Below are 19,001 nucleotides of genomic sequence, written 5' to 3'. Positions count from 1 at the left end.
TCTGTGAACCCACCAGCATCTGCATAAGAGTTCTGGGAATCTTGACTGAGTCTAGTCACAGTCCCTTTCCTAAGTCCAACACAGTCCATCTTTTTTTTTGTTAAGATATTCTGGTCAAATATTTTCAGAAAATCAGCAAAGTAAAAACTTATCTGCAGATGACAAAACTTAATATGACTATAATTAATTTATAAACATAACTCTTAATAGTGAAAGACCTCATAGAAATTCATTACAAGCATAATGTAAAGGCCAAATAAAATCAGTTAAAAAAACTTTAGATAAAAACATTTCTAAATATAACCATTAACTGTATTTTAAAGGGCTTCAGACATAATGCATAACAGCCCTGACTAAGAACATACCACGATTATCAAGTCTCTAAATATCTGAATAGTAATAATAATAATAATAAAAAAAAAAACTTCATAGGTAAATGATATGAATTCCTCAATTAAGCCATTGGCTTCAATGGTGTTAGATTAAAAAAATCAAGTTTTAACCAAGTTAGCAATAAAGAAATAATAAAACTATGGCATAATATTAGGCATTTGCTGTATAATATTAGGCAAAACAGAAGAGGAAATATTAACATGTGAATTTTAACCCAATCAAGAATTAGGCACTTCTCTTGATTTTAACAACACATATAATTTATAACATGCTAAATAAACTTTTTTTTTAGCAATTTTCCTTTATAGAATTTTTTTTGTGACTATGAAGTTTCAAAGTTGTCAGGAGTTTCATAAGTTACTGTGAAACAATACTTAAGTTATTTAACCAAAGAGCTTTAAGTTAAAAAAAAAAAAAAACCTTGGCTTTTTTTTTTTTTTTCCTAAAGCCATGTGGTTTGATTTTCAACTCAGGAATATTATTCTAATGAGAGATCAAACCTTTGTCTTTGAGGCAGATTACACAAAGAATAGATTAACTCTTTAGCAAAAGGGTTTCCACCTAGTTGGAAAGAGCCTTTCAAAAGCTTCCCTGGAGCTATATAACCTTCGAGACTAGGGGTGGGGGCTGAGAAGGCCTGATCTTGCCCTGCCCTACCTACATTTTAACTCATGGTAGAAGAAAAGATTAGGTTATTCTAATTCATTTATATAGTTTAAGTTGATCTAGACATTCTTGAAAAACAAAAGATAACTAATTTCTTTCCCTTTTACTGTTCTGGAACTGTTACTTTTACGTTAAGACAAAATTACCTTTTTTCTTTAAAAGAAACACATTTCATATAATATCTAGCTTAAGTTACTTAGAAAGGTTGTGCTTCTAAGATTGACATACAGAACATAAAAATCTTGGTGCAATTTTCAAAAAGACCAATTTATATAAAAGTTTCTCTAAGTTGTTACTAAAAATCTGAATCTTAAGACAGGCACAAGATACAGTTTTTCTGGAAGAGGAAAGAATCGAGGTTCTAAGATAGCCTTAAAAAAACCAACAGCTGTCACCACAGCCTCTAACCTGATAAAAAAAACCAAACCCACTGCCGTTGAGTCGATTCCGACTCGTAGCGACCCTATAAGACAGAGTAGAACTGCCCCATAGAGTTTCCAAGGAGCGCCAACTTAGATACAATGCTCTAGACCAGAAGCAAGCTCTTAGAACAGAAAGATCACATAAACTCACTGAACAATACCACACAAAACAAGGATATGAGGATTCTAGTTTCTTAAAGTGTTCATAGCAATTTTTGGTAAGATTGACTCAACTCTCTTAGGATTCCCAGAATCCCTATCCCAGGGCCCCAACCTCCCCAGACATGCCACTCCAAACTAGCGTGTGCATAGTAAACTTTCTTAGACCAAAACAGCTCTGGAATCTGGTGGGGGGTTTTATACAAGTAAAGATTGGGATGACAATGTTACAAGGATTCAGGGGTATGAGTACACATGAATAGACATACAAAGAAAGTTTAGACTGACACAAGACTAACAGACAAGGGCGACAGAGGGTGATCTTGAAGGCCTCAACCTCCCAGACTCCCTTGTTCCAATGGCTGCCACCCCAACCCTCCAACTCTAGAGTTCCCCAGAGTCCCTCTCTGCAACCTTACTCATGAATTTGGTCATCCAGGGTGCCACTCTTCCCAGAAACCAAGGGCTAGGATCCAGTTCCAGAAGCCACACTGGTCTGTCCTATCTGCCCTGGCCCTGAGTGCAACAGGGAGAGAGTTGCAGACTCATTTTAGGATCCTAAACAGGTCTTGCCTTTTTGCTCACTTCCAGGAATGTAATCGGGACCAGTGGTGCCATGGAGAGCCTGAGTCAGACCTGCTCCTTCGGGGACGAACAAGGTCCCCAGTGGCCACTAGATAAAAGAGCTGCTAATCAGGCCCAAGACCTGTCCTGGGGCCACCATGTCTCGGATGGCTAGAGCCCCACGTTGGGTGTCAAAATTTGCTACCACAATTTCGAGGGTCAGAGCCTCCTGCCTCAGATAGCCAATTCCTAAGACAGGGGTGAGGTGAGTAGCAAGAGCTTTAATGTGTATCGATACACAGGAGACAGAGGGGAATGATCTCATCCAAAGCCTGTCTCCCTCAAATGGAGACTGGCTCAAGACTTATAGGGTAAAATCCCGGGTTTCAGAAACTTGTGGAATGTTATTCTCTCCTGGGGTGGTTCTGGTGATCATCGTCCCAAGGTATTATCTCATCTGCCTGAGACAGATAGGGTTAACTGTGCCAGCAACTGAACAAAAGAGGTGTTATAAGCCCTATGTAAGCCCTAGTCTTTCTTCTCTTTTCAAGTCAGTCTTTTGGAGAGGCTCGGATCCCCACTGACTCCTTTTGCTTGACTCAAGCAAAATAAAGCTTGCTGAAGGTAAAGGAAAAGACAAGGACCCTTTGTGTCAGACTGGCGATTGGTAACAATATTTGGTGAGCCAACCAGGAGACTAGGGGCTCCAATTAACCCCCAGTTAAGGGACGCAGAGTAGAGTGACTGAGCCTCTGGAATAGACCTCTCCTCAGAGACAAGCGGCCACCCAAAAATTTTTGTCTGGTGTCTCTTTGAAGCTGTAAGTTCAGGTGACTCTCCCCTCATCTCTCCTTCCCCCTTCAGCAACCTTTATTATCCTCTTCTTCTTCTTCTTTTTTTTTTTTTTTCTGAGTACCTTGTCTTCATTTCTTTTTTTGTCTCTCTCTTCTTCTTTTCTCTTTCCACCAAACGGGTCACAAGCCCCAACAAAGGGGGTTTCGTGGAGAGTGTCCCGGTCATTTGGCTTTCGTGACAGAGAGTTTGGGGACAAGGAATAAGTCCTTGTTAGGGGCTGACCACCCCATATCCCAAGGGTGGGTTATGGACCTCAGACAGAGCCATGGAGAGCGCCTGCAGAGTGGGTCACAAACCCCATCAAAGGGTCGAGGAGAGCACTCGGTAAATTGAGTGGGTCATGAGCCTCCGATAAGAAGCTCCAGAGAGTGCTCTGGAGCAGGTCACGTACCCCCAGCGGAAGGTTGCAGAGAGCGCTCCGCTCCGGTAGTCTACTTCCTTGACTTTTTTTTTTCTTTCTTCTTTTCTTTCATTTTTAAACTATTCTTGGTTTTGGTGACTCTAGAGATTCGGCAGGCATATGAGTGTTGGCGGCAGTTGTTTCTGTGTGTCTGGATGTTGTCTGTCTCTGGTTCTTGCACCCTGCTTCTGGGGAATGGATGTAGAGGTCTCTGTTCCGATTGAGAGATTGAAGCCCCTCCATTTGCTATTGGAGATAAGAGGTACGTAGAAGATGGAGGTGGAGATTCAGATATTCCCAGTAATGTGTTAGACCTCACTAAGCCCTTTCTGCCTTGTTTGGCTCCAGCGCTCTCTGTTGTCTGATGTGTGACTGGGGCTGTCTGGGAAGGCTGAGGCTATGAGATTATCTCAGTCGCCTCTGCCTGTGTCTTATGTGTAATGTGTGTTGCGTGGAAACTGATTGGTGACCAGAAATTCAGGATGAATTGGAACATACTTGTAGAGAATCCTGAAAATTTATTGATTGGCCTGTTTACTGAACATTTGGTCATTTTTTGCTCCAGATGGTTTAAAGAAAAAAGATAATTTTGTCTTAAAAGAAAAGCAACAGTTCCAGAACAGCAAAAGAGAAATAAATTGTTATCTTTTGCCTTTCAAGATGTCTGGAATTGGGATGACTCCCTCCAGTCTCCAGTCTCCCTAGCTAAGAATTGAATTCATTTACAAAATTGCTAAAGGGCTTTGGTATTTACTGGGTGGATGGCCTTTCAAAATGCCTCTGTATGTAAATAAATCAGAACGGGCTAATCTTGTCTTCTACCCTGAGTTAAAAAGTAGGTAGGGTGGGGCAAAATCAGGCCTCCTTAGCCCCCAGCCCTCGCTGCCAAGGTCAAATAGAAATCACAATGAAATGGCCTGCAGAAATGTTTAATTAGTCAGTGGAACAGAAACTTTGTGATGTCCAAAGCCAGTTGATAAAATTAAAAAAAAAAAAAAAAACCAGTGCCGTCGAGTCAATTCTGATTGGAAAAATATGAGAAATAGTAAACGTCAAATGAAAATTTGGAATATTTAAAGAAACTTTATTTCAGTTAGTTATGTTTTATGATACACAAGCTTAAAATAATTTCTAAGATCTTTTATTGATGTTAAATTGAATCTGCTTCAAAGACAAAGGTTCAGTTTGTCATTAGAATAAGATTCCTAAATCAGAAACCAAGCCACATGGCTTTAAGAAAAAAGCTAAAGTTTTTATTTTAAGGTCTTTCAGTTAAATAACTGAAGTATTGTTTCTTGGTAACTTATAATAAACTCCTGACAAGTTCGAAAGCCACGAAAATTTTGTAAAGAAAAAGTGCTAAGAAGGTTTATTTAACACATAAATTACATAGGACGTGTTGTTAAAACCATGAGAAGTGCCTGATTCTTTCTCTTTGGCTTAAAATTTATATGTTAGTATTTCCTCTTGTGTTTTTGCCTATTATTAGACAACAAATGTATAATATTATGTAATCTTAATTGCTAACTTGGTTGCAAATGTATTTATTTTTTGAATCCAGCATCATTAAAGCCAAGAGTTTGAATGGAGAAATCACATCGTTTACCTGTGAAGTTATTTTTGTTGCTATTCAGGTATTTGGAGACTTGACGGTCTTGGTATATTCTTGATATATCCTGACTATATGGTATCACATATCAAGATTATTATGTGTTACATCCAAAGTTCTTTAAAAATATGGTTCTAAAACTTTTTAAAACTGATTTTATTTAGCCTTTGCGTTGTGCTTGTAATTAATTTCTATCAGGTCTTTCACCATTAAGAATTATGTTTACAAATTAGTCATGACCATATTAAGTTTTGTCATCTACAGATAAGTTTTTACTTTCTGAAAACATTTGACCAGAGTATCTCAACAAAAAAAGATGGACTCTATTGGACTTATGAAAGGGACTGTGACTAGGCTCAATCAGAATTTCCAAAATTCTTATGTAAATGCTGATGGGTTCGCAGACTGCGGCTGATCCAGTATCACGTGAAACAGAAGTTAACTATATAAGGCTGAGTAAGAGATATGATACTATGGGTTTTATGTGGGAATATTACTGATGTTTTAAGATTTCTCTTTCTGGAAATAAGAAATGCTTTAAGGTCCTACTTTCTGGAGATAAGAAACCATATTCCTCTTTTCTCCTAAATTATCTAACTAGTGGGTTTTGATATTGTAACTCTTGAATTAACAGTCTTGGGTTTGGTAGAATGTAGTTGTTGCCGAGGCACATGGAAAGCAGTTACTGATGCTGCTTATGCGTAGACAAACACCTCCTGAGATTGGTTTCCTGGGTTCAGAGACCTTAGGGTCATGGTTTCATTGGTTATTTCAGACAATTGGCCTAATGTTAGTGTTTCTATCCTACCTCCTGATTTGCTGTATGGTGCCTGAGATCTTCAAAACAGATAGTGATTGAGCATTTTTGAGCAAAGGTTCTATAACAAGATCATGATCCAAAAGAAAACCACGAGAGAGTTGTATGTAATTCTCCCAGAATCCAGATTTCTGGCTTTCATAAAGGTTGGGGCAACCCACAGAGGCCATTGCCTTTGGGTGTCCTTTTGAACCTCGAGCTTTGGAAAAAAAAAAAAAAAACTGATTCCTGAAGCCACTTTGAGGTAAACAATTGTGCAGATAAACTAACAAGATTATTTTTGCTCTGGGTGTTGTGCTTTTTTTTTTTTTAAGAATTCAGTCTGTTTTGAGAAACTGACTCCCAAGATCAGTAAATAGAGTTATGTTTAGGATAAGTCAGTAATCGGTTTATTCAGTCTTCAAGACAATGTTGTATAAAATACCTGTCTACTGTTTATAATCAAACTCTCACCCTCTTGCTATACAGAAAATTACATATCTTAAGAAAACAAGGTTCTCAGAGAAGATCGAGCTCATGAGTCAGGCTCCAGTTTGTCTTAGATTCCACTTCTGCTTCTGAGAAAGTTACCTATTAACCCATGACTGTTAATAGGTAAACCAAGGAGGGGGAGCGTGCCTTCAGGGAGAACACTTACTATGTTTTAGACAGATTAACTGGAGACCTCCGACAGGAGAAGTCCAACCTGTATTATCTTGCTAATCATGAATTCTCTAATGAAAACTTAGTTGTCATATGTAAGTTTTTCTATATTTTCTGTTTTCTCTGGGCAAACTTTGTATGTTCCTTCTAGACATGTTTTTATGTGATATATTCACCTATACTAGTTTAGATGATCCCTTTCCAACTGATAGTGGATTTATGTAGACAATTTCTTGTTTAAATTCCTGATAAATGCATACAGACTATACTTTGGGAACTTCAAGATTAAATCTTTAGATATCCATATTAAATATTACAAAAAAAAAATTTCAAAGGTAATGTTAAATGTGTTACCCATTGTAAAACAAGAGTCGGAAGAAAAAAAAAAAAAACAGCCTGTTGGTCCAACACTCAGGGTATGGTGGGTAATTTTAATTCCTATTTACAATGTATTTGAATTGGAGAAATCTTTAAGAAATTTATCAATCACTATGGGACAAATAACAGATGAAGTTGCTAGTGGGATGGAAACACAACGGTGATCTCTGGCCTCATTAAGCCAAGGTGATATGACATAACAGAATAGCCTTAGATTTTTATTTATTGGTCCAAGAAAAGTGTAGTCTGTGCTGTAACAAATACCTCTTGTTAAATAACACAAGAGAAGTAGAACACATAGAATTGGACGACAAGCTACTTGGTTATACCCTGTAACACCCTTACAAACACCAGATTTATTGGTTTGGTTACTATCAAGAATAAGTACATGAGCTAGGTCACTACTGCAAGGGATAGTCCTGATAGTGTTAGACATAATAAAATTTATCCTCTATTGTCTTACACACTTAAAAGGAAAAAGAAAAGCCTCAGGCTAAAACATTGGTGTACACTGAGTCTGCAGTTGATGAGAACTTTGCTCTTACTTAAGATCCTGTTGAAGAACCAGATGGTATCCAGTGTAAAGCCAGCACTGTGAGTTTAAAGAGCCTGCAGTGGCTGCCATCTAGGAGCTCAACTAAGTCCAGGTATTGATCATCGATGTGTCCTCTGTCCTTGAGCATAGAGAAAGTAACCCAGCTGGACCTGGGCTCAGAAGGACTCACAAGGACTCACAAAGACACATCAACTGAGCCCTGAGATAAAGACAAGAGATGAGACTGTCCTGAAAATTATCTTTTAGAGAATTTTTCACATAAAGCCAATCAAACAAAACACAAAAGACTTTCCACTCTTATCTTTTTTTTCCATTAGCATTTAGTAAATAGGAAATTTGCTGGACCAATAAACTCCCAAAATCCTGACAAATTGCCAGCCAATAACACAGTCCCTGGAATTGATCCAGAATGGGACAACTATTCAAAGGAGGACATGAGTAGGCTGAGGCATTATAGAAAGTGCTTACTAAAAGGCCTTAAAACTGGGGTGCAAAAACAGAAAAACCTCTCAAAAATTTATGAAGTAATTCAAGGACCTAAAGAAAGCCCCTCTGAGTTTCTTGAAAGAATTTTTCAGGCCTTCCGGAGACGCACTGACATAGATCCTGAAGTAACTGAAAATCAATGAATGGTTAATATGATCTTCATAGGACAAAGCTCTATAGATATCCAAAAAAACTCCAGAAATTGGATGGAGGACCAGACTGCAGCTGGTGAGATAGTCACCCACCTCCACTAGCAGGGATGGGTGGTAAACAAGGGAAAGTACAGGGGCCTGGCTTGTCAGTCAAGTACTTGAGTGTTATCTGGTTATGTAAGGGAGTGATGCCTGAAGTCATGATAAGGTCCAAGCCTACCCCTGCCCAGAAACTATGAAGCAACGACAGGCATTTGTTGGGTTCGTAGAATATTGGTGCTCCTTCAGAACCCATGTAGCCCACACCCTGTGGCCCCTGTATAGGTTAGTGAAGAAAAAGTGAGACTAAAATAAACAAAAAGATTGGGTGAGAAAGTGATACAGGAGGATAGAGGAGAAGAGAATGAGTGAGAGAGAGAAAGTGAGACTGGGGAGAGTTCTAGAAAGTGAGGGAGTGAGAAGGAAAGAGCCCATCAGAAAAGGGAGACAGAGACACAGAGGATGTAAAGAAAAGAACAGTGTGAGATTGAGAAACAAAAGAGGGGGAGGCCAAGATATTTAGTAGTCAGTGCGGGAGGCACTCCCCTCTATTACTTGGTTTCTACCCTTTTTGGGCCCCCTAGTTATTATACTTCTACTTCTGATTTTTGGGCCTTGTCTCCTCAAGCTTCTGATAAAGTTTGCGTCCTCTATGTTACAACAATTCCAAGATGATGCAAGGTTTCCAGCCCATTTCTGAAAGTGAGACTGCCAGTCCTTACAAAACTTTAGACCAGGTAGGGAGCGATTTCTACTCTGCTAGGCAGGCTAACAACCCAGTGTCAGCTTGAAGAAGTTACAGAAGAGACCTCCACCCCTACACTCTTATAAAGAATCATGAGTATGAACTCCCTCAGGGGGGGTTGAGACAGATAGGGTTAACTGTGCCAGCAGCTGAACAAAAGAGGTGTTAAAAGATTACCATCTAGAAGTTGGGTAAACAGGAACCACACCCTGTCAACATTAGATAAGGCTGAAACAACCCGTGAATTACTATCTCCTTCTTAGTGTTTTTCCAGTCCCTTCCCCCTTTACAGGCTCCCGCATGCATGGAACAAAGTGTGACCGCTGTCTAACCTTCCTTAGCCCTCCAAAGATGGTGATGTAGTGCAAAAGATCAGTGTGCTTGTGCTATATCCCATAATAAGTGATACCAAGGGCTGCCAAGAGGACTCCATCTTGAATATCAGTGGGTTCCATCTTGGATTCCAGATGCGCGTGCAACCTAATTAACATGCACCACCATTCTGAGAAGCACCCGCCCCTTGAAAGAAGCCCACTAAATATTCATTACTCTATTGTCTCCACCGAACCCATATAGGCTCTAGCCTTGCTTCTCTTTTCAAGTCAGTCTTTTGGAGAGGCTTAGATCCGCACTGACTCCTTTTGCTTGATTCAAGCAAAATAAAGCTTGCTGAAGATAAAGTTTGTCTTTCCCGTGTATCCTTACTTGGGAAAAGACAAGGACCCTTTGTGTCAGATTGGCAATTGGTAATATGCCCAGGGGGTGACTAGTCTCCTGGGGTGATTTTGGTGGTCATAAGACTTTCTTAGATCATGTCATTTGTTTTTACAGTCTGAAAAGGACATTAGTCATTAGTAAAAATTCAGCAAGGAAAAAGGGACTGAGCAGTCAAGAATAAGTTTAGAAGAAAGAAAAATGGTGTAGGTGCTGTTCATGTCATGGCCGAGCAGCCTCTTCCATGTGGATAATAACAAATTGTGGAAAACATTGTGAAGAGTGGGAATTCCAGAACACTTAATTGTGCTCATGAGGAACCTGTACATAGATCAAGAGGCAGTCGTTTGAACAGAACAATGGGATACTGCGTGGTTGAAAGTCAGGAAAGGTGTGTGTCAAGGTTGTATCATTTCACCATACCTATTCAGTCTGTATGCTGAACAAATAATCCCAGATGCTGGACTCTATGAAGAAGAAAGGGACATCAGGATTGGAGGAAGACTCATTAACAACCTGCATTATGCAGATGACATAATCTTGTTTGCTGAAAGTGAAGACGAATTGAAGCACCTACTGATGAAGATCAAAGACCGCAGCCTTCAGTATGGATTACACCTCAACATACACAAAACAAAAATCCTCACAACTGGACCAATAAGCAACATCGTGATAAATGGAGAAAAGATTGAAGTTGTCAAGGATTTCGTTTTACTTGGATACGCAATCAACACCCATGGAAGCTGCAGTCAAGAAATCAAAAGATGTGTTGCATTGGGCAAATCTGCTGCAAGTGTTGAAAGGCAAAGATGTCACCTTGAAGACTAGGGTGCAGCTGACCCAAGTCGTGGTGTTTTCCATTGCCTCATATACATGTGAAAGCTGAACAATGAATAAAGAAGACTGAAGAAGAGTTGACACCTTTGAATTGTGGTGTTGGAGAAGAATATTGAATGTACTATGGACTTCCAAAAAACCAAACAAATCTGTCTTGAAAAAAGAATGGCCCGAATGCTCCTTAGAAGCAAGAATGGCAAGACTAAATCACACGTACTTCGGACATGTTATCAGGAGGGATCAACCCCTGGAGAAAGGACATCATGCTTGGTAGAGTAGAGAGGGTCAGCAAAAATGAGGAAGACCCTCAAGGAGATGGATTGACACAGTGGCTGCAACAATGGGCTTAAGCATAGCAATGATCATGAGGATGGTGCAGAACCAGGCAGTGTTTTGTTCTGTCGTACATAGAGTCGCTATGAGTCAGAATCGACTCAACAGCAACTAACAACAACAACAAACATTGACCTCTTACCTTTTCGAAGTCATTGTATAAACTGTGGAAGATTCATAGGAGGATTCATTTAAGAAAGGGTCCCTGCTCTTAAAGACATCATAGTATAGTTAGAGGGTTAAAACTTGAACACATGAAAAAAACATAAGAACTAGTGTAAAAGGGCACTGGTGGTTCAGTGGTAGAATTCTTGCCTTCCGTGTGGGAGTCTTGGGTTCTAGTCTAGCCAGTGCACCTCATGCACAGCCACTACCCATCTGTCAGTGGAGGCTTGGGTGTTGCTATGATGCTAAACAGGTTTCACTGGAGCTTCCAGACTAAGGCAGACTAGGAAGAAAGGCCTCGTGATCTACTTCCAGAAATCAGCCAATGAAAACGCTTTGGATACGATCTGATCTTCAACCAACCATGGGGATAGTGCAGGACCAGGTAGCATTTTCTTCCACTATGCATGGGGTCCCCATGAATAAGTGGTGTTGAAGGCAGCTAACAACAACAATAACAGTGTAGGAGGAATATTAAAAATGTAAAAACCATGGAAGTTAACTGAAGGAAGGGAGACTTCCCAGAGGGGGATTTGAGCTTTGCAACACTGATAGAATTTAGACACTTTAAGCTGTTCTGGAGGGCACTGCAGGTAGCCCTGAAGCAAAGTCTCAGAAGTGTGAATGCAGAGATGTGTTGAGGTGACAATGACAAGACTAGCTTGCCTGGAAATTTATGTTGAGATGAGAACATCAAGGGCTTAATGCCAGGCAGAGCTCCAATGGGGAGATAATAGCAGTCATCAGAAACTGAGTGACAAGACCAGGGATGTACAGTGTTTGGGAAAAAATTAAGTCTGATTTTTTTTTTCCCCCAGAATAGAATGGGGAGGGGGGTATTGAAGGAGAGCCACTCAATTAGAGGATCATTGTATTCATCTAGATGTTTGGTAACAGGGTCCAATTTAGGGTCAGAGAAAGGAAGAAAGGGAGAGGAAGGTATAACTTTTCATAAAACAATTGACAAGCCATTGACAAAACCATTGGCAATTGATTAACCATACAGGAAAGAAAAAGAGAAGCAACAAGGCTGACTGTGGTTTTGAGGTGGGACTATCAAGACAATGTTAGCACCATTGGGGGAAAAAAAGGAAATATAAGGTCAGGAGCTGATTTTAGAATGAAGAAAATGAACTGATTTTGAGTCATGGAGTTATGCAAAGCATCCAAGAAAAACATAGGTCCAGAGTTCAGGTAGTAATTTAGGGCTAGAGATTAAGAAGTCATTTCAAATATGAAGATGTTAGTTGATATTGGGAAATGAATGAACTCTCTGAGGGGCAGATTATAAAAAGAGAGTTTAGAAAGATAAAGTCTGAACTCAAGGAGTAACAAAAATTTGGAAAGCAGGAGCAGGGCGTCAGGGAAGGAGGCAGAGAAGAGGTGGCCAGAAGAATGTCCCCAGAGTGGAGTCCTGGAGGGCACAGGAGGAAAACCTTAAGAAGCAGGGGTGGTTGATCATAGATAGGCTGGGGAATCTGGCCCCAGGGCTGGTAGAGAAGGCTGGAAGCATCGGGGTGATTGGCTGAATAATCTTCCAGATTCCTTTATCCGTCCTGGAATTCTATGAGTTGATCTGGAGGTTGGTTGTTGTTGTTGGAATTCTATGAGTTGATCTGGAGGTTGGTTGTTGTTGTTCGCCACCGTCAGATCAGCCCCCGACTCATAGCAACCCCATGCACAGTTGGATGAAATACCACCCAGTCCTGCACTACACCCGTGGCTGCTTGTGGACCTAACTGTTGGGGTCTGTAAGGGTTTCATTGGATGATTTTTGGAGTAGATCACCAGGCCTCTCTTCCTGTCTGGAAGCTGCACTGAAACCTGTTCAGCGTCATAGCAACACACAAACCTCCACTGACAAATGGGTGGTGGCTGAACACAAGGTACGTTGGCTGGGAATCGAACCTGGGTCTCCTGCATGGAAGGTGAAAATTCTACAACTGAACCACCAATGTCCAAAGACCCGAGGGAGCCCAGCTGCCGTAGAGAAGGATGTGCCATGAGGAGGTCAGACTGTGTTTCTCTCATTATAGGGTAAGCCAAATAACCCACAGCAAAGGCATGTGGTGTATTTGGACATTGTCATGTGGAAAAAAAAAAAAAAGACATGTGACAATCTGCTGGTCACTGTCCCATGCATCAAACAGCAAGTCAACTTTGAAACATGACCCATAAGCATTTCCTGAAGCATGTCCTCAGAGACAATGTTCACTGCTCAAATATGTCTCTCAAATAAGCCCCACACTGCCTCCTGCATGTGACACAAACATTTCCTTCCTAGTGACTCGCCTGTCCTTTCATCCAATAAATTTATTCAACAATTCAACAAGTACCCACTGAGCATCTGTATGTGTTGCCAGGCACTGTGGTAGGCCCCGAGAACTCAGAGTATCCAAAAGGGTGGCCCTTGGCCATGGGAGCTCCAGTTAAAAGGAAGGGCTCACAGAAGGAGATCTGGGGAGAGGACAACCTGGGGGCAGTACACAAAGAAGAGCCCACTGGTAGTGAGAACTCAGGAAACCAAGTGAACAGGACAGGCTATGAGTGGCAAGAGCAGCCTGGGTGATCGTGTTCATCCACCCACAGAACCTCAGGCTTGAAAGAAGCTTGGGGAACATTCAGGTCCAATGCACTGTCTGGCTCCTGCACACACTGAATAATCTTATTTTTTGTCAATTCATGTCTATTGTTCCCTCCTACAGAGCACAGAATTTCAGAGTTAGAGGCAGTGCCGATGAGTAGGTAATCTGGCTTGAGCTTCACCTCCCCAACTCCATCCCTTCCCCCATGAATACACTGTTATCTCTTTTGCTCCATGTACCCAGGTGGTGAGCAAGAAATACCAATAATCATAGTTTTTAAAAACTTTGCTACCCTTTCTCTGATCATTTTATCTGGAAAAACAAGCCCTTTAGCAGGTCCCAAATCATATTCTTCTTAGATAATGGTTATCTGTACTAAAACCTTTCAAGACTGGTGGTATATATAGCTATTTTTTGTACCCCTGGGGTTCACTGGGAAGCTGCAGTCCCACAGGCAGTAGCGCTGTTGGCAGACAGGGTCCTATTAAAAGTTTGAAACAGAAAAAACAGGTGTGTGCTGCAAATTACTGTTTTTATGGGGTCTTGTATGAGGTGGTGCTGAATCATTCAATTTTTGGTAGGAAAAACACAAACTTGGAAAATTTTTATTTGGCACACCTATGTACCTCTGGACTCTGGGGTTAAAATTTGTGTTCATAAGCGGTACACATATGTACCTCTGGATTCTGAGGGTATGGTTTGTGGAATGAAGCATAAAACAAAAAACATTACCTATGAAAATTTCAGACACACTCAATGATTCAGCACCTCTTCCATTACTGAAAACATAGTATCAACAAATGATTAAAGGGAAAAAATAAATGGGTCGTGAAACAGATAAGCTGGAGCTTCTGGTGGTGTAAATAGCTAACACACTCAGCTACTAACTGAAAGGCTGGAGTTTTGATTTCGCTCAGAGGCACCTCAGAAGAGAGGCTTGGTGATCTATGCAACCCACTGCTATGGAGTTGATTGTAATTCTTAGTGACCCTGTAGACAGAGTAGAACTGCCCCATAGGGTCTCCAAGGCTGTAAATCTTCGTGGAAGCAGACTGCCACATCTTTCTCCTGCAGAGCAGCTGGTGGATTCCAACTGCCAACGTTTTGGTTAGTGGCCAAGTGTCTAACCACTCTGCCACCAGGGCTCCTTAGTGATCTATGGTAGTTCCAAAAATCAGCCACTGAAAACCCCATGGAGCACAGTTCTACTCTGACACACGTGGGGTCGCCATGAGTCGGGGTCAACTCCACAGCACCTGGTTTTTGGTGGTACTATAAGCTTATGAGATAATAGTTTTCTTCCTAGCAGCTTGCTCTTCAAGCATAGCTTGTAAACAGAGGCTAGTCTGGAATGTTGACTGCCTGCCAAACCATAATCTGCAAAACATAACCACAAACAGATGTTGGTTGTAGGAAAACAAGTTTCTAACTTCTTATCACTAACCCCAAAAACTCCAGGCTGAGGGACAATCTCAAGAATAAATTCTTCTACATTGCACATTTCTTGTGCAGAAAATATCTCATCTGTTCAAACTCCCCACCAAGAATAATAAGCATAGGCACAAGCAAGAGAAATCCAAGTCTCATCGGACAGGAGGGAATTCACATTTCGTGCCCTTGAGTGGACTCCCAAATTGGAACATCCAGGAGAGTTTCTCCTGCCTCAAATGATGAGGAGAGGAGGTATGCCCACACTTTCCCCGACTCTGTGGCCTCTTCAAGGTCCACAACACAAACTTGCAAAGGATAACAACATTTCAACCCACTTGATACTCACAACAGGACTTGGCACAGCTCCTCAGGCAAAGACGAAAAGGAAAGCAAAACAGCAAATAGTTGCTTTCTGTGTCAGATTTCCTTAGAGAGGTCGACTAAAGAAATGGACCAAAAAAACAAAAAAAACAACCAAACAGTAGCTCCAACCTGGGATTGTTTTTAGCTGGCTGATGGACATAAAAGGAACGGTAACAAAGGTAACAAAAGCCCTCAGAATTTGGGGTTAAGGTATATTAAGCAATAGAAGAAAAGATGTGGTCATCTCAGTCCAGCTCAGGTTTCCAGTAATTTCAGGGTAATTCAGATCAAAACTATGCTGAGGAACTGACTGAGTTCCAGCCAATTGGGAAGTTTTGGTTTGGCTTTTGGCAATGCTCCTTGTGTGTAGCTACCCGTGGAACTGAGTCCTTGGAGAAGCGGGTACACATTTAGGAGTAGGGAAGAGAGGGAAAAGAGGGTACCAGCATGTCCTAGCTGAGTGCCCAGAACCCGACACAGATATCTCATTTTATTTCCAGAGCTGCTGTGGATCATGCAACTTTTCCTCCATTGCATGGCTGAGTTTGAATTCAGACCTGTGACCCCCACTATACCACTGAGGCTTTTCAGCAGTGGAATAAAAACCAGGTGGCAAGAGAAGGGCAGCTTAATTTTGATGTCTTTTTTGGTGTATGTTGTTGACGGTTTCTTTTTCCCACTTAATTTTTTGTGCTGAGTAGATTATCTTCATATATTGTCATTTCCTCATATTCGTTGTTGTTGATTTTGTTTCTGCTGAGTCTATTTTTTTTCTTGTATTTTATTTTGATGAGTAGGACAGTTTGTTTCCTTTGTGGTTACCTTATTATTTACCCCTATTTTTCTAAATTTAAGCCTAACTTGTATTTCTTTGTATCGCCTTGTCTTCCTTGCCATATGAAAGATCTATGACTACATTTCTTAGTCCCTCTTTATTGTTTTAATGTTGTCTTCTTTTGCATAATAACATCGCTGTTTCCTTGTTTTGAGCGTTTTTTTTATCTTGATTTATTTTTGTGATTTCCCTGTCTGGGTTGACATCTGATTGCTCTGCCCAGTGTTCTAGCCTGGGGTTGATAACCTGATATTATTGATTTTCTAACCAAAGAACTCCCTTTAGTATTTCTTGTAGTTTTGGTTTGGTTTTTACGAATTCCCTAAACTTCTGTTTATCTGAAAATGTCCTAATTTCGCCTTCATATTTGAGAGACAGTTTTCCTGGATATATAATTCTCGGCTGGCCATTTTTTTCCTTCAATGCTTTATATAAGTCATTCCATTGCCTCCTTGCTTGCATGGCTTCTGCTGAGTAGTCCGATCTTATTGACTCTCCTTTGTAGGTGACTTTTTGTTTGTCCCTAGCTGCTCTTAAAATTCTCTCTTTATCTTTGGTTTTGACAAATTTGATTATAATATGTCTTGGTGACTTTTTAAAAAATCTACCTTATGTGGAGTTTGATGAGGATCTTGGATAGATATCTTCTTATCTTTCATGATATTGGGGAAGTTTTCTGCCAACAAATCTTCAACAATTCTCTCTGTATTCTGTTATCCCTCCCTGTTCTGTTACTCCAGTCACTTGTAGGTTATTTCTCTTGATAGAGTCCCACATGATTCTTAAGGTTTCTTCATTTTTTAAAAATTCTTTTTTCTGATTTTTCTTCAAAGGTATTAGTGCCAAGTGCTTTATCTTGAAGTTCACAAATTCTGCCTTCCATTTGCTCAATTCTGCTCCTCTGACTTTCTACTGAGTTGTCTAATTCTGTAATTTTATTGTTAATCTTCTGAATTTCTGATGGCTGTCTGTCAATGGATTTTTCCAGCTTATTAAATTTTTCATTATGTTCCTGAATAACCTTATTAATTTCTTCAACTGCTTTATCTGCGTGTTCCTTGGCTTGTCCTGTGTATTGCCTGTTTCCTTCCTGATGTCTTGAAGGGTTCTGTATACTAGTCTTTTGTATTCTGCCTCCGGTAATTCCAGGAAGGCACTTTCATCTAGAAGATCCCATGATTCTTTGTTTTGAGAGCTTGTTGAGGCAATCATGGTCTGTTTCTTTAGGTGACTTGATATTGACTGTTGTCTCCGAGCCATCTATAAGTTATTGTATTAGTTTATTTTATGTTTGCTTACTGTATCTTAGCTTCTTGCTTTTTTTTTGTTTTGATATGCCCAAATGGGTTGCTTGAATGAGCTAGCTTGATTATTTTCACCTTTGGACCTCTGACATCCTGTCCCCAGATGGCTAGAGAGAGCTGTTATCAGTTGTATTCGTCTAGGAGTCCATTCACTTTTCTTGTGTGGATTCAGCTCAGGTGTCCAGGTAGCTGATCACCAAATGTGTGGTATAGGCTCTGTTCTACAATCTTAGAGGGGCAGGGCTGATTGGTGTAGGTACTGGTATCTGGTTGCAGCAGGGGATCATGCTCTGAACAAGGTAGGGGGCTGAGAGTCATCCCCCCAGTGTCTCTGAGGAAAGCATGTCCCTGTTCCCTAGAGTGTGCAGGTGGGTGGGTTCTGCAGATGGACCATGGGCACCCAATGTTTTTGGTTGTAAGGATTGGGAGGTACCAGTTATCCTTGGACCCCTGTCACAGGTGGCTGGGTGACCTGAGTGGGGCCACCAGTTCTTAGGCCTTTGATATGGGTAAACGAGGACCCTGTTTAACAGGCAAAGCAATGTCAAACATCAAACACCCACCTCTCCACCACACAGCTGAAACAGTTGTAGTCTGCCAACAAGGGCCTATTCTCCTGAAATAGGCCCACACAGGTCCATGCAGAGGGATAAGTTACTCAAAGGCCACAGTCCATTTGTGCCTGGACAGGAGCCGCTTCTGTCCTGAGCTGCCCCGGTTACTGGAGCTGGCAAATTATCCTTCCCCCCAGTTGCAAATTTATTCCTTCACCAGGGCCTGGAGGATGGCTCTAGGCACTCAACAGGGCCTATCTCAGGCCCAGGGAAATCAACAGCCACTGAAGCTAACTTTGGGGGGTGGGGGTGGACGGTAAAATATAGGCAAGTACTTAGCTTTTGCCGATAATGCCGTTCTTCTCTGGTTCCGGAGGTGTGAGTAGGATGTGTGGCTGGCTGCTTCTCTGTGAGGAAACTGCAGCTGAATGCTAGAACCAGCCTGCCGTAGCTGCTCCCAGGAATGTTGCCAGAGGGATCCCAGAGATTCAAGTTCGGTAACTCCTCTACGCTCTGAACCATCTCTTCCTCCCTCTGCCCCTCAGTTCATTATCTAACCTTGCCTTTGATGTTCAGGGCTCCTAGCTTGTCATAAATATACTTGTTTTATTATTTTTTTTTGGGGGGGGTCTTTGTTGTAAGAAGGCTCATAGGAAGCGTCTGTCTATCCTGCCATCTTGGCCCCACCTCCCAAAGAACGGCAGCTTCGGCATAACCCTTATACCAAAACCAGCTAAAGACACCACAAAAAAAGAAAATTACAGGCCTATAGCCCTCATGAACTTAGATGCAAAAATCCTCAACAAAATTCTAGCGAATAGAATTCAACAACATATCAAAAAAATAATCCACCATGACCAAGTGAGATTCATACCAGCTATGTGGTGATGGCTTAACATTAGAAAAACAATCAATGCAATCCATAACATAAATAAAACAAAAGACAAGAACCACATGATCTTGTCGATTGATGCAGAAAAGAAATTTTACAAAGTCC

At 41.0% G+C, this 19,001-nt stretch overlaps 1 protein-coding gene across 1 annotated transcript in view; it reads right to left on the bottom strand.

Moving 5' to 3' along the window:
* The window catches only part of PDCD1LG2 (programmed cell death 1 ligand 2), an 81,528-nt gene extending 66,136 nt beyond the window's left edge, over nt 1–15,392 (bottom strand). The window contains exon 1 of the mRNA XM_049895849.1: nt 15,295–15,392. The gene's annotated coding sequence lies outside the window, so the exon portion shown is untranslated. The remainder of the gene's footprint in view (nt 1–15,294) is intronic.
* Nucleotides 15,393–19,001: the final 3,609 nt, after the last annotated feature.

Source organism: Elephas maximus, chromosome 9, assembly GCF_024166365.1.
Source record: "Elephas maximus indicus isolate mEleMax1 chromosome 9, mEleMax1 primary haplotype, whole genome shotgun sequence".
NCBI classification, from domain to species: domain Eukaryota; kingdom Metazoa; phylum Chordata; class Mammalia; order Proboscidea; family Elephantidae; genus Elephas; species Elephas maximus.
This window is presented reverse-complemented; position numbering and strand designations above follow the sequence as displayed.